At 40.9% G+C, this 16,500-nt stretch overlaps 1 protein-coding gene across 1 annotated transcript in view; it reads left to right on the top strand.

Annotated features, from left to right (window-relative positions):
* The window catches only part of TMEM2 (transmembrane protein 2), an 81,610-nt gene continuing 65,517 nt past the window's right edge, over positions 408-16,500 (top strand). Inside the window, exon 1 of the mRNA XM_005683745.3 lies at positions 408-930. The gene's annotated coding sequence lies outside the window, so the exon portion shown is untranslated. The remainder of the gene's footprint in view (positions 931-16,500) is intronic.

Raw genomic sequence — 16,500 nt, 5'->3', positions numbered from 1 at the left:
CCAGGTGGGGGCAGCCTTGGTGCAGTGGCGGAGCGCCCAGAACATTTTCGGGAGTTGCGGAAGTCCCTTTGGGGATACTAGGCGCAGTTTGGCTCAGCCAGGAGCGATGAAGGAGCCTGTTCGGCTCAGCCTTGAGAGGCTGGGGCGCAAAGTCAGGCTCAGCCGGGAGGTGATGGGGTAAAATGTCCAGGTCAGCCGTGGAGTGATGGGTGGCTAAGTGTCGGGTCAGGTGCTGTTCCTGGGGGCCGCAGCGAGAGGCGCTAAGTGCTGGTGTCCGCAGCTGGAGCGAAGCTGCAACAGCGGGCGGAGCCCTGCGCGGCCACCACCTCCTCCGGCCGCAGGCTCCTCCTCTCCCCCGCCTTCTTCGTCTAGCCCGCCCGCTCGCCCAATCCGTAGCCCTCTGCCCCGCAGAGCCGGGCTGCTTGTCTGGCCGGCGGAGGCTGAGCGCGACTTTAGCGAGCCGCGGCGCCCGCCGACCAGGAACGAGCCCGACTCCCGGGACCCCGCTCTGCCCCCGCGCGGTCACCCCCTCCCTGTTGTCGCGGGGACACTCCAGCCGGAGCCACGATTCTCCTCCTCTTCCTCCCGAAGGGGAAGGGACGGCGAAAGCGGAGCGGCTGCACTGGAGAGAGCGAGCCGAGGCCCTTGCCCCGGAGGCTCGGGACTGGAGGAGGAGGCGGAGGCGGAGGGAAGTGCGCGTCACTCCCAGGAGGAGAGTGTTTCACCTCCAGGCAGAGGCTGCGGCTGCCAGTTGCGTAAAAGCAGCAGCGGCGGCGGCGGCGGCGGCGGTGGCAGCGGGCTCCGGGGCTGGAGGGGCTCCCTGGCCATGGAGGGAAGATCCGGACCCGGGGACGCCAGGAGCTCTGCTCGGTCTCCTCGGGCTGCTGTGTAGGCACCTGAATTAGCCAACGCTAAGCGGGGGAGGGGAAGGTAAGAAGCAACTGGGTCACCAGCCCCCTCTCCCTGCCTGGTCTCCTTTGCTCCCCGCTGGGGGCCACTGCCAGGACGCGGACGGTGGTCCTCCGGTCCTTCCTGGCTCCTAATAGTCGCATCTGGGCCTTTCTATTGAAGCGGCAAACATCCTCCCGCCCCCCAACAGCACCCTCCCGCCCTGCCCCCCCGCACCGCCTTTCCCCTCTTTGGATTAGGAGTAACAAGACTCCCCAGAGTAAGTCCTCTCCATAAGAAAGGGTCTTTGGGAACCGAGTCTTGATTTCTTTCTCTCCCTCTCTCTTTTCATTACTTTTACGGAGTAGGAAACAATGGACCTTTGAAAGTCGGTGTGAACAGCCTTAAACTTTTTGGAGAGGGCTGGTTTGGGGGAATAAACCCCACAGGAAGCAGACTACAGTGAAAGATTGGAGGAATGTGCGTTGCAGACTTTCGGCTTCAGTGCGCGCGCGCGTACGCGTTTGGGGTGATCTTTGTCTCTATTCCGCTGGGTTGGTTCCCACCCCCACTGTCCCCCACCCCAGTTTCTGTTAGTTAAGGTGGGGCGAGTCTTTAAGATCTCGTGCAGCTTTCTTTAAAGCTGGGGAAAGGCTTAGCACTGGATCCTCCACTTCTAGCTTTCCAATGCAAAGTTGGGAGGTCTTGGCAAAAGAAGGGGATCTGGTTCTGCGAGGACCCCTGAGTGCTGAAGTTAATGCTGATTGCTGCACTCTTTGCAGTAAAACTAAGGCTCTGACGTCCCTGGATGCTCTCTGCTGAGGGTTGATTTGTGTCACCAGATTTCCCGTGGAGCGGAAGCCACTCACTTAAATTCTCCGCATTAGGTTAGGAAAACAGACTTTGATATATGTCTCCTTTCATCAGCACTAGGGGTTACAAATAGAGTGCTTCATACTTTTAAGAACTTTCATTCTGCACAGGAGTCACTCACTGGTTTGTATTCAATCCCCTTCTTTAAGTGTGATTGTGATTCGATTTTGCATAATTTCATGTGTTGAGAGGGTACAGATGCTACTTTCTGTAGCTCTTCCCAGAACAAAGTGAGAATGATTCAGAGGAAGGGGGATGAAGGGAAGTTTCACTTGAGCTGAAGAAGGACTGAATCCTCAAAACAGCCTGCTTGCCTGTTGGAAACGTCTCTGTTTTAAAAACCAGTACATTTAAAATATTTAGCCTTATGGTTCTTTGATTGGCTAGAATGGAGCTATTAATGTTTGTTTGACCCTTGAAGGAAGCTTGCTATTTTCAGAATTGGTCGGCATCACACTTTGGTTGTTTCTGATTAGCTACTCAAAGTTCCAAAAGAGTTTGCATTTCTGGGCGAAATAGAAGATCGTGCATTTCTTCTGCTTAGTATGGGCTTCCCTTGTGGCTCAGCTGGTAAAGAATTTGCCTGCAATGTGGGAGACTTGGGTTCGATCCCTGGGTTGGGAAGATCCCCTGGAGGAGGGAAAGGCTACCCACTCCAGTATTCTGGCCTGGAGAATTCCATGGGCTGTATAGTCCATGGGGTGGCAAAGAGTCAGACACAACACAACACTCACTCACTCACTTTCTTAGTAAAGGTTGGGTAGCGCCTTCTGGTGCTTTATCCTATACAGTAAAATCACACCTCTCATCTCTGCAGGATGAGTGTGTATGTGTGTAACTTAAAGTCTTGTAGTTTTTTCAGTTCAGTCCACTTGATGCTGTTTTACCTTAATGTGTTTAGAGGCTCAGAAAAGTAATGTTAAAAGTGAGTTCTGAGTCATCACCTGTTCCTCTTTAACAGTCTGTGAATGAGCAAGCAGGCTGAGGACTGGGCACTGTGTATGTGGACAGGAAATTTGCATCAATAAATTCTTACATGGTACTTGTTTAGATTTCCTTTGTCACAGCTAATTGTCTGAGTAAAGTCTCTTTTCTTGATCTGGCCAGTAACCAACCCTTCAAATTTTCAAAAGTCTCAGATTTCACAACAGGAAACCAGAATGGGACACCTTATTCATGTTCCAATAGACATAATCAAGCCTGTTCTCAGCTAAGTTTGAAATGAAAAGGAAACAAAGCAAGAGAGCGAGGTAGGCTTGTGGGCAATTTCTGAAGTTGAAAAGTTACTACTTACTAGCTAGGTGCCTCTGGGCAGGTTTCTGCAATTGAGAATGATGAACCAGATGTCGGGTAAGAAAACTTTAATTTTCATTATCAAATTAACAGTTTTAGACTCACAGGAGATGCTGTATGTAAATGCAAACCTTGTAAAGTGCTGTAAAATACTTATAAGTATTGCATCATCCACCATCCACCCACCATCCCTTCAGCTAGCAATTGTTAACCACCTATTGTGTGTCAGGCTGTCTGGAAGCAATCTGATTACCCACTCTCTTGGTGGAGTGTTCTTTTTGGTAGAGAGAGGGAGTTAGATGAAATGGTTGAAATTTGAGAGGTCACTATCTATAAAGAAACATGGCCTCCATCTATAAGGGAGGTTTCCATCTATAAAGAAAGATAAAACAATCTCTGCTGTTGAAGAAATGAGTCTATTCAGGGGCAAAAGGAAGTGAACAATTAGAAGGCCCAGGAAGTGGAGAATTATGCATAGAATGCTTTAGGAACCCAGAGGAGGATCTGAACGGGAATGGGAGGAGGAAGCAATTTAGTGAAAAAATAAAATTCGCCAAATCAGACAAAATAGTAGGGGCTGGAAACTGATGTTAGAGTACCTTTATATTTCAAAATGGATTGGAGGACTTGTAGTCAGAATTGAGTTGAAAACAAGGCTCTGACAGTTAACCATTTGCTTATCAGGCAAATCCCCTGATTCTTCACATAATTGTCTCTTCATCTGTAAAATGACATTATGGAATTCTTTGAGGATTAACTTTGATTTAATTTGCTATATATATATGATCCCTGGTGGCTCAGACGGTAAAGCGTCTGCCTACAATGTGAGGGACCCCAGTTTGATCCCTGGGTCAGGAAGATCCCCTGGAGAAGGAAATGGCAACCCACTCCAGTACTCTTGCCTGGAAAATCCTGTGGACAGAGAATCCTGGTAGGCTACAGTTCATGGGGTCACAAAGAGTTGGAGACGACTGAGCGACTTTACTTACTTACTTACTTACCATATAAGCTAGTGCTGTTTGGTACTTTCAAAATATGTCTTGTTTTTAACAGCTGTAAATAGATACAGTTTATATCTTAGTGTAATTGGTCTCAGTCACAGATGTCTATGTTACTGGCCCATTCCTGAGGGATCTGAATCCCATCTTGAGTGTAAGTCTTCAGCTGTTGTCATATGGTGAAGCTCACTTGTTCCCACCATCTTCATCTCAGCCATAGGAAATCTTTTCATTGCGTTTGAGTTGTGAACGCTAATTAGAAGTAAAGGCTGTCTAGTACAGTACATCAAATGGGAGGGGCTTGTCTGGGTGTGTACTGTAAAACTTCCATGCTCTCCTCCCTGCCTCCCAAGCCAGGCTTGTTCTTCTCCTTTTCTTGATCCTAACAAAAAGCTATGCATCTGTGTTTCTGAGACCATGAAAATCACCCTTAATAGTTTTCTCCATTTGTAAAGAGGTATAATTTTCAACTACCCTGTTAAAGACTGTGCTCTCAATAGCAACAGCTGCTGTCTAGGTGAAACTTGAATCTGTAAACAGTACTTGCTTTAATATATGTGCCTTAATTCTCCACTTGAAATAGACTTAAGCTCATCTGACATTTTAATAAATTGCCTTTGATAGAAATCCATACTCAGCTATTTAAAACTGCCATGTTACATGTGACTTTTTAGGGGGAAGGGTGGCATGACTATGAATCAGTTCTCAGGACAGTTACATGCTGAGTCTTGACATGCAGTTTAATGGGCTTCAAAAATAATATTAAAATGAGGAAGTTGAGACCCACAGAGGCTAACTAATTAGGTAAGGTCATGTAGTAAATTAATGGCTGAGTGGGGACAAGAACCCCTTTGTCCCTATTTTCAGCCAGCATTTTTTCTTTTTCGCCAATATATTCTATTATGCTCCTGTTTGGTTTTGTTAGAACTTAGTTATTTTAATGCTTTAATAGTGAAATAACTTGCATTTGGGCTTAGAAACCCATTGCACCCAAGTTTAAGGCAGACACTATACCTTCTGTTTCATTTGCGAGAATCTAGATGTGGTATGGTGCACAGAGCGGGTGAAGCTAACTTGTAATAAATGTGTCAAAGAAGGAACTAAGTGTAAGAGTATGTTAACTTTACTTGCATTTTCCATAAATAGTATACCAACTTAAAGTATTGTTGAAGTGCACATTTTTAAAAAGAAGCAAGTTCCTGGGAACATTATTCAGATTTGTGTTTGAATCATATGATCAAAACACATTAGAAACAGGTTTGCATGTTCTTTTGTTTTCCCTGTACTTGCTTTGAGAAGGCTTTAATACTGCTTGTTAGAAACTATGTTCAGCAAATATCTGATTACATTCCTAAGATGTTCAAGACACTGGCAAGTTGCTGTGAATGATACAAAGATGTGTGAGGCATAGGGTCTTTAGTAAAATGTCTCTTTACAAAGAGTGAAGCAGTCTTGAAGCTGTGTATGACCTGAAACATAGAATTCCTATCCCAATAAATGAGTCCTGAATCTAGTAGGCAAATCTGCTCTGAAATTATTATTAGACTAATCAGGCTTATAACAAGATATTTCTTTTCGTTACATGATGACAAGTGATTAATCTTTTTCATTTATCAGTGCTTGATCTTCATTTGGACTAGAAATAAAACCTTGGCAGCATTTTATGGGATTTTATATTATGAAAAGTTTGCCTAGGAGAGCTTGTGGTGATATCAGCTTTGCTGTGCTTACTCGCTCAGTCGCGTCCAACTCTGTGACACCATGGACTGCAGCCTGCCAGGCTCCTCTTGACTTTAACATTGCATTTAGAAGTGTGGCTGGAAGCAACATTGTTGTTGCCTGAAAAGGTTGCAGTTTGAGACAATCCATATGGAGCAACCAAGAAAAGAATTGTCCTCATTGGCTCTGAGTTTGATGTAAGTATTAGAATATATGCATATTCTCCACAAACTAGATGTCCTAGTCATGTCTGAATACTAAGTGTCTCTGAAGAATAAAATTATTGATTTGGGGGCTCTTGCCTAATTACTGGTTTATAACTTAAGACTGCAAGCCTTCTCTTATAATGGTCTCTGTTTATAGTGACTCATTTTCCTGAAGAATAAATGAGCTTTTTTTTTAAACACACATCGAAGTTAGAAAGTTCATTTTAATATTTTAGGGATTGGAAAAATTAAGTGTAGCATAAGGACAAATGCCTGATTCCTGTTTCAGAAGGAATGAAAAAAAAATGAATCATCAAAAAAAAAATGTGGCTAAAACAAAACCCCCACACATATACCATCGTTTTTGCTTCCCCGGTGGCTCAGTGGTAAAGAATCTGCCTGCAATGCAAGAGACCTTCCCTGTGTTGGGAGGATCTCCTGGAGGAGGGCATGGCAAGTACTCTTGCCTGGAGAATCCCATGGACAGAGGAGCCTGGTGGGCTACAGTCCATAGAGCCACAAAGAGTCAGACACAACTGAACATACACACATGAGGATTTAAAAAATATTATCCTTCATTAATGCAAAAGATATGGCTTTGATTGTTTAATAGGTGCTTAGTGATAGCCATCCCCTAACCATCCAATGTCATAGAATGAAGTGCCAGTAATGCTGAGAAGCTAGCAATTTGGTGGGCAGTGGGCTGTGTATGAAGGTATAGGAGAAAAGGCCAAATGAGAGATGAATCGTCTTCTCTGCATGATTAATGGCATCTTTGGATGGATGTTAGTTGCTGTTTTCCCAAGTGCCTGCTGATTTAGACACTGTCCTTATGATATGGTCACCCTTCACAATATATGGTCAGTTCTTGGATAACTTTCCCCAGCTGCCTGGTTGCCATGTCATCTGAGCTTGGCCTTAGCCTTAAAGTATTTCTTCTTGCTCCTGGGCTGTGTTTGTGGCACGTGAGCTCAACACTCAGCCCCTGTTTGCCTCCTTCTGCTGGCTGTATTCTGTCCCTGTTCAGCCTTGCAGAGTCCAGTCTCTGCTCTAGCTCTGAGTAATTGCTCGTTCAGTGGAGGGCCTACCTTTTGACTCTCTGGTACTCTTGAATTCGACGAATGTCAAAGAGACTGTGGAGGAGGTGTAATATGGTCCCTATAGTAGGCCTAGTTTTCACAAGCCCTAGGAGGATAGGGACTGTAATTCTTTTGTGTTAATATTTTGGCCAGGAACTCACCTGTGGATGACACTCACCAGCCAGCCTGTCAGAGAATTCGAAAGCCCTCATGAGTTTGTTGTTTTCTCCCTATACTGGTTATTGCTGGACAACGTGTTGTCATTTTAGGGGCAAAATGCAGTGGTAAATTTTAGTTCACACATATGAAGGAAGCTATTAGTAGTAGTCTGATGGTATATGTTTGGGTAAGTAGGTTTGGAATTAAATAAAATCAGGCTATCACCTCTCTAGACACACCAGCCTAGTGTCTTTGCCTCAGTGTGTATTGTTATTACTTGTTTACCTGTGTCAGCCCTGACCCCCTGACCTCCAACTCTAGACTGTGAGCTCCTTCACTCCCCCCACCTCCAACACGAGAGTATGAGCTCCTTTAAGGTAGAGATCATGTATATTTTTTTGTATTACTGGATCCTAATCTTCACAAAATCTTTGTCTCATAAGTGATGCCCAAGCCCGTACACATTCCCTGTTTGATAAGGCTTTTCTCTTAGATAGACTGTGTTAAAAATAGGCCATGTTGTATAGGTAAAAAAATTCCACATTTGGATTATGGTCCTAGCCCTATCGTTACTAGGAAATTTGCTTTGTTGCTGAATTGAGTAGCCTGGATCACTTCAGTCTGGTCATCGCGTTATTCATCTGGAATATTTCTTCGTTTGAAAGGTGTGTCAAAACATACTTGGTACATGTTTCCTACTGTCTCTGCATTTTGATGTCTGTATATCACTGGATTGTAAACTTTTGGTACAGTTATGCTTGTTTATCAAACACATCTCTGTTGTCTTTTCTTTTTTCCCATCTTTCAACATTCTGCCACCACGACTTCCTTACATTTTTCTTCTGGAAGAGCATCTTAAAGCTTCGTCCCTGCTGCCCACAGGCAGCTCTGCCCTTTGCTGTGATCTTAATTAAATCGGCCTCCGTCAGGTCAGGCTTAGGCTTTGGTTCTTTCTTTCAAAGGCCAGCTGCAAGGCTGATGACATGCCTGCGCCTGCCATTGTGTGCCTCTGCATGGCCATCCTTCACTGTCAGCAGGTTGGGAGTCTCTCCACAAGAGTGAAGGGGGATGGTCTAAAGACTTGAGAGGGAGGAGAAGACAAGAGAACAGCTTTTCAGGAGGAAGAATTAAGGAGAAAGAGGAATCTGGGAAATAATAAGCAGAAGAAAGGAAACAGAAGTGAGGAGCGGAGGACTGGTAGGTAAAATGACCCTCTCATTGTCTTCAATTTTCCAAGTTGAAAAACAGTCATCCTCTAGTTTTATCCTTTAGGTTTTTTTTTTTTTTTTACTTCCAACCAGAGGCCTATGTACTTCGTTTTTTTTCTTCTGATTTTATTTTTGGTTGGGCGAGGAATGTTCGGTGTCCTCAGTTGTCACTCTTTCCTCCCCCTTGGTATGTAAATCTGTAGTTTTTGCTCCCTTTGCTTCTCTTTTGTTTCCCGGGATAACGTTCTCCAGCCTTTTCACTCTATCAGCCATCTTGGCTTTAGGGTCAAGGCTTGCTTTTCATGGATAGACTAACAGATTTGAAAAAAGACAGGATTAATGAGTATATTTGGTGGCAGACAAATCAGACATCTGCCTCCTATGTTTTGCATAAATGAGAGGAGTGAAATAATGAATTAAACTATTTCTTAAAGGGCCACTCAGCTTAGCTTTAGAGTGGGAAAGTGTTCACTGGGTTTACTTTGGGCATTAGATAGTATAAATACTCTTTGTTTTGAGAGATTCATATTTTAACAAGAGATTCCAATAGAATTTGCCAAGGATATAGACATGAAATTGTAACTAATGAGCTAATCTGAAATCCTTAAGTACAGGCCCCATAAGCATATATTGTTTTCTTGTTTTCCATGTAAGCAAACTCTTGGTATTTGTAGTTAATTTTTCCTTGCCAGGGATTTACTGTTTCCTGACTACAGTTTTCTAACAAAGAGAGTATAGCTTAAATGAAAAGTAAATTTCTAAACAGGGAAAAAAAAGGTCTTCTAACTTTAAATAATAATTGTTCCAATGCAAATGCTTGTGGCAAAACATTTTTTAAAGTAAATTTAGTCTTTTTAGGGCTATACATTTGAAATATTCCATATGATTTCTCTCTCTTGTAGTTTAATAGAGTTAATGTATTAAATAGAGAGTTATTTCCCTTGGAGGGGAGAGATGTGAGCAATATAGGATGCCAAACTAGAAGGCAAGTGTCTATTGATATTTACATAGTAGGTTAACTTTTGAGTATATCATTCATCATATGTGTCTAAATTGACCAAGTGGAGAAAGAATGAGATTAAAGAGTCTCAGTCCCTTATCCTCTCACTTCATAGGAAGCTGTTTATCATTAAGGTTTAGTGCATTCCCCTTCTGCTTCTGAGCATTGATTTGGGTAATTAGCAAAATGAACAGGAACCAGTGCAGGTAAATTAACTGTGCACAGTGTCTTATGTCTTGGGACTGTGACTCATCCTGATTTTGAGAGTTGAAGGAAAAAGACAGAAGGGTAGTGACAAGTGCTGGGCAGTGAGGGAGAATGTGAATGTGACAGAGTGAAGGCACTTGTTTAGGCATCTCAGAATATTCAGTTCTTTTAGATTCTGTTCACATAAAACCAAGCAGATCTCTGAATGAAAGTGAAGTCCCACCTTCTGTCTATTTTGTCTCAAATAGTTGTAGGAATAGACCTAGCATGTATGCTGAATTCCTTCACAGTCTTTGTTGTAGAAAAGTGTATTTATCTTGTGTGCTCTGATAATAGACTATGAAATAAAGTATATTCCGCTAAACTCTGTATAAGAGAATTCCCCCTTCTGAAACTCCTTGCTTTATTCTTTGCATTTGAAAATCATTATATGAGAATATTGATAACACTTAAAATTTGACCGTTTGTGAAATTAAAGATCCTAAAAGTCAGCTTTGCTAAGTTTGTTTCTTACTGAATAGTTTTTATATGATTGAGGTATTGAGCTCATTGTTTATCAGTGACATAACCTGAATCTAAAGCAAAACTAGATGAAACATCCTACTTCTCCCACACAAAGCCCAAACCTGAAAATCACCTTGATATTATTCTTTTTTGTCCTTTCCCTATAAATAGGAGATTGGAAGTTAGAACTATTAATTGAAAGCTCAAAGCCATCAGAAGATAGTTAAGACTTCTATTAGGTCATGGTTTGTTGTTCTTCAGTTGCTCAGTCATGTCCAACTCTCTGCGACCCCATGGACTGCAGGACTCCAGGCCTTTCTGTCCCTCACCATCTCTGGGAGCTTGCCCAAGTTCATGTCCATTGCATCGGTGATGCTATCCAGCCATCTCATCCTCTGTCGCCCTCTTCTTCTTTTCCAGCATCAGGGTCATTCCCCATCATTACTAGTAATTATAAACAAAATTATCATTTGTTTTCATGATAATTTATGAACACCTCTCTTTCCTGGTGTGTTTACTTTTACTTTTTTCTGTGACTGAGGGTACCAGTCAATCTGTTACAAAGACGTACTAAGGTATTAATAAAAGGAAAAGTTTACTTAACCAGGTTTTGGCTGGTTGTACTGAAACGGCTGGCAAGTTAGACTCACTTGTGAAACTGATCTTTAGCTTGAATACTGTTTCAAGAGTTGTGTCCTTGCTCCAAGAAAGATATGCTTGAGGAGATCATGCCAGCTTCTCAACTGTTCCTACAAGCCTGAATTTTCCATTCAAAACTAAGCTTTCATATCAAGTGTAGGCAGGATTTAGGAGAGCTTAAATCAGTCAAAAGTACTGCATTTTCATTAGGAGTTTAGTATGTTGGGGCTAAGGGCTTCCCAAGTGGTGCTAGTGTTTAAGAACACACCTGCCAATGCAGGAGACTTAAGAGACTCATGTTTGATCCCTGGGTGGGGAAGATCACTTGGAGGAGGGCATGGAAACCCACTGCAGCATTCTTGTCTGGAGAATCCAATGGAAAGAAGAGCCTGGTGGGCTATAGTTCATAAGGTTGCCCAGAGTCAGACACGACTGAAGCGACTTAGCACACATGCACATGTGATGGGGCCAATATGTATGGCGTAGCAGTGGGCTTTGGGACTCCCTCAGCATTGGGTTGGAGGGGCTGGATGATTCTGCTGACTATGGGGCAACTGTACTTAACCACTGAGTGATGAGCACTTGCGGTAGGCAGTTGGTCTTCTGTGTTAACAGCTCAACGGTAGAAAGAAAATGAAAACTCAACCTTTTTAAAGAAGGAATTTTCAATTAATTGCTGCTATCTCTGTATTGAGAAGACTTTTCCTCTGATAAAAGCTTACTTGCTGTCAGCATAACGATATAAAGTGAAATGGAGCATTTCCTTTTTCCTAAGTACCTACTGCATTTTATGGTGTGTGGTTAAAATTTACAAAATATTGTGAAAGGTTGAGCTTGTCTAGATAGTTGGCTGCTCTTTATCTTTAGAATTCCTATTTGCATTTGTTAATAATACTTTTTAGTCACCCACTGGGTTGCGTATTAGGGTTACATTTTATAAAAACTAATGTGCTGACTTTTTTGCTTGAAATGTTCTCAGCTTTCTCCAAATTAGGGCAACTAGTACAGAGATTAGACAGATTTCCCAGAGCCTCAAGGATGTTGAAAAAGGAGTCAATGGGAAATTCCAATCTGTGTGTGTAGGTATAAGAGTGTGTGTGTGTGTGTGTGTGTGTGTGTGTGTGTGTGTGTGTGTGTATGAGAAAGAGAGAGAGAGAGGAAAACTTTAAAGTTCTAAGTTCAGTAAGCACTTAACTGAGTTCCTATTGTGTGTAAGTTCCCATGAGAATGCCAAGAAGAGTAAGATGTACCTGCTCTCAAGAGGCTTCTGGTCAACTGCAGGAGAGGGATATGTACTTACATCAATTGAAACATAAGATAGAAAGCAAGGTGATTCAATAAGAGTTTTAAACAGAGTACAGGGAAGAACAAGCAGGATTGTGGATTTTCTTGACATCATGCACCTTTTTAATAAATCATATAAACCCAAAACTATGATATCCTGGACAGGGAGGCCTGGCGTGCTGCGATTCATGGGGTCGCAAAGAGTTGGACACGACTGAGTGACTGAACTGAACTGAACTGAATGTTATTGAAATTTCAAAATAAATTAATTGCTTTCTGAGATTATTTTAATTTATAACTAAATAAATTAATTGAATCCAATTAATTGAATGCTCTTGCCAACTGCATAAGCCCCTCCCACAGTTTCTGTTTGAGGGTATACTCTTTTTGTATAAGAAAAGAATTTTATTTTAAATAACAGCAAATTTTTAAGATTTTGTGTGTGTGTGTGTGAGGGCAGCTGAGAATTTGACAGAAGTACTAGGTTTTAAAATGCTTCCCTTATTTCTCAGCATTTACAGATCTTTAGGTTGATCTGATTTTTTTGTATTTTTAATAATTTCTTTCATTATCTACTTTAAATTTTGCCTAAATCCCCTGTGCAGATTTTTAATTGTGTGATTTTATTTTTAATTAATTATTACCAAGCTTTTGGGGCTACTAAGTTTTTTAATCATCCAGGAAATAAATACTCACAAGCTAATTCTTCCAAGGAACATCTAAATACCAAAAATTATGCTTCAGAACCTTTTTAAAGTGTATTTCCAAATTTTATATGAATGACTTGGATTATTGCTCATGATGGATTTTCTGCATTTAGAGGTTTAGCACAGTCTGTAATAACTCTTAAAATCTTGGTGTGTTCCTTCTGTAATCTGTGTGCTTTCCGCTAGAAATACAGTCCTTTAAAAAATGACAGGTGATATAAACAAATGAACAGTGTATTAAGTAGGAACTTCAGTCTGTAGTAAAAATTTTAAAATTACACCTCATGCTCACCTAGAATAAGGCTTGAAAGACTGGGGGAAACTCTTCATCCTCTTTCCCCTATTAGGTCTCTTTGTTTTGGGGACCCTATGCTCAAACTAACGCAACCAAAGATAACAGCCTTTTGGACTGAATGGCCTGGGTACCTCTCACAGTATTTCCGTGGTCAATTTCACTCTTCCTTCAAGCAAGGGATTTAAAAATTGGATTTAAGACTCTGTGTATAACATTGTTTAAAATTTTATACTGTTTCAGTTGTACAAATACTCAAAATAAATACTTGGGATAATTTTTAAAAGTAAATAAATAAAATTGAATTTAGGAGTTGCATTTCTTGGGGATGCTGTATATCTTTTGTCTTTTCACCCATAGTTCCTACCGCAATTCTCTAATAACAGCAAGAGCTCACAATTGTTTATTGAATGAGTGAAATGTCATTTTTTCCCATGAATTATTGAAATCTATAAAAAGCAATTAATATATTTTAAAGTAATTAATTTATAATACAAATCCTAAACTAAACTCGTAAATGTAAAGTGAAATCCTATAGCAATGTATTTGTCTTATATATTCTAAAATCATAATAGAGAGGATAATCTGCATATAATATGATTATTTTCTTGTAAATTTACTCTTAAATATAGTTGCAATAATTTATTATTTCGGAAAATAATTATTGTATTTATTACTATGTATTTTCATGTTTTTCAGTAAAATAGAGCTTATGGGCTCAGAATATATAGAAAAAATATATATTGTTTTGGGGAAGATTTATGGGGAAAACACATCATGATTTTTTCTGATTTATTGATCATGTCAGTTTGTGATTAACACCATGTGAAATTTCATGTTAGGATACCATTTTGTGAATGTGAAGACAACATTTTTTCAAGTGGGATGGTGATTTCATTGAGCCTCTCACTGCCTTTTTTGTTGTTGTTATCGGTACATCTGGAGACATTATCTTCCACAAAAGGGGCCTCCAGCCTGTTAAGTAATAACAGCCTTTCTCACCCTGAAACAATGAAGTTTCAGATGATTGCAGCTTCAAATAAAAGATTCCCACTCCCTTTCAGAGGAGATTATAGTCTGATTCCCCTCTCACCCTGGTGAGCCTGGCACTCAAGAATATCTAGTTTAGTCCTTTCTTTGTTAATGGATGATCATAAAGGGGTCTTTGTCATACTTTCTCATTTGTTCCAGCAGGATGTATCCATTATTTTGTTCTGCTGCTTGGCACAGGCAGCAGTTTCTTCAATAGCACCTTGAATCATGTTGTTTTCCCTTTGTTATGGAGCTTAAGTTTCATCTAAATAATTACTTTTGTCCAGAAATCAAACTCCACAAACCAAGTGCTTTTGACAGACACGCTGACTCTCAGAATGTTCTTTGCCCCATGTAAAATCAGCATCAATTCCTGATTAGATTCCCCTTCTGTCCCCATTAATTTCCAGGTCGTTTGGGTCTGGGAACACTTATTTGTGGCTTCTTTAATTGGTCACATTTTGTGTTTAGTGGATTTGCTGTAGTTTAGAGCAGTTTAGAGGTACCCTTTTTTGCTGTTTTGGCAGGGGATGAGGGGGATTAATTGTGAGAGTATTGAATGAAGTCAGGTGGCTCTGAGATGCTACAGTTGTTAAGGAGGGGAAGTAGTGAACATCATGTTTCTTATTTATCCACAGCTGTTGCAGTAAGAACATTAAATGACAATGCTTCTTTCCCTTTTTTCCCCTCCCTCCCTTCTTCTTCCATTCTTTCTCTTTTTCTCCCTCCTAGCCCCCTTCTCTTTCATTTGACAAAATTGGAGTCAGTTTCATTTAAAACTTATTATTTTATTCAAAAACTAAATGCTTAATATAAAGAATATAGAAAATAAGAAGGGCTGCCTTTTTGTGTTTGTGTCCGGTTCTCTTAGATTAGAAAGAATCATATATAGTCTGGTAAACTTCTGCACGAAGAAGTTCTGAGAATACTAAAGTGCCCTTTCAGACTCAGCACAGTTCTGGTTATACCCTTGCAGAATTGATTCTTTGAAATTACTGTCTCTCAAGTGTTTTGGAAGACACCTTAGTGTAACTGTTAGTCAACATTCTTGGGTTCCAGTCCTGGTTCTCTGTAGACTAGCTAATTAACTTTTCTAGTCCTCAGTTTTCTGGTGTGTAAAATGGGGATAATGGCACCTATTCATAGATTTGTTGTATTAAATGTGTTAGATGAGTTAACACATCTAAGGTGTTTAGAACAGGACCAGGTAGTAAGTGCTCTAGCAATGTTCAGTTCAGTTGCTCAGTCATGTCTGACTCTGCGACCCCATGAAACACAGCACGCCAGGCCTCCCTGTCTATCACCAACTCCTGGAGTTCACTATTTCTTAAAACCATCTTAAACATGATATTTGAATGCCTGCTATTTTTTAAAACAAAATGTCAGTATTTAAAAAGATAGTATAGATGTTCTCATTAAATGAATTCACAGTCTATTAAGTGATAGCAAGGTTAAAAATAAGTTGTATTACCAATAACAACAAGGGTGTAATCACTCACCTAAAGCCAGACATCCTACAGTGTGAAGTCAAGTGGGCCTTAGGAAGCATCACTACAAACAAAACTGTTGGAGGTGATAGAACTCCAGCAGAGCTAATTCAGATCCTTAAAAATGATGCTGTTAAAGTGCTACACTCAGTTGGCCAGCAAATTTGGAAAACTCAGCAGTGGCTACAGGACTGGAAAAGGTCAGTTTTCATGCCATTCTCAAAGAAAGACAATGCCAAAGAATGCTTAAACTACTGCCCAGTTGCACTCATCTCACACAAAATAATGCTCAAAATTGTCCAAGCCAGGCTTCAACAGTACATGAATCATGAACTTCCACATGTCCAAGCCAGATTTAGAAAAGGCAGAGATCAAGTTGCTAACATCCACCCACTGGATCATAGAAAAAGCAAGAGAATTCCAGAAAAACATCTGCTTCATTGATGACACTAAAGCCTTTGACACAACAAACTATGGAAAAATTCTTGAAGAGGTGGGTATACCAGACCACATTACCTATCTCCTGAGAAATGTGTATGCAGGTCAAGAAGCAATAGTTAGAATGGAACATGGAACAACAAGTGGTTCCAAATTGGGAAAGGAATATGTCAAGGCTGTATATTGTCACCCTGCTTATTTAACTTCTATGCAGAGTACATTATGCTAAATGCCAGGCTAGATGAAGCACAAGCTGGAATCAAGATTTCCAGGAGAAATATCAATAACCTCAGATACGCAGATGACACCACCCTTATGGCAGAAAGTGAAGAGGAACTAAAGAGCTTCTTGATAAAGGTAAAAGTGGAAAGTGAAAAAGCTGACTTAAAACTCAACATTCAGGAATATCATGGCATCCAGTCCCATCACTTCTGGCATCCAGTCCCATCACTTATGGCAAATAGATGGGGAAAAAATGGAAACAGTG

This window comes from Capra hircus, chromosome 8 (genome assembly GCF_001704415.2).
Source record: "Capra hircus breed San Clemente chromosome 8, ASM170441v1, whole genome shotgun sequence".
Lineage (NCBI taxonomy): Eukaryota > Metazoa > Chordata > Mammalia > Artiodactyla > Bovidae > Capra > Capra hircus.
Note: the sequence above shows the minus strand (reverse complement) of the source record. Positions and strands in the feature narration are given on the sequence as shown.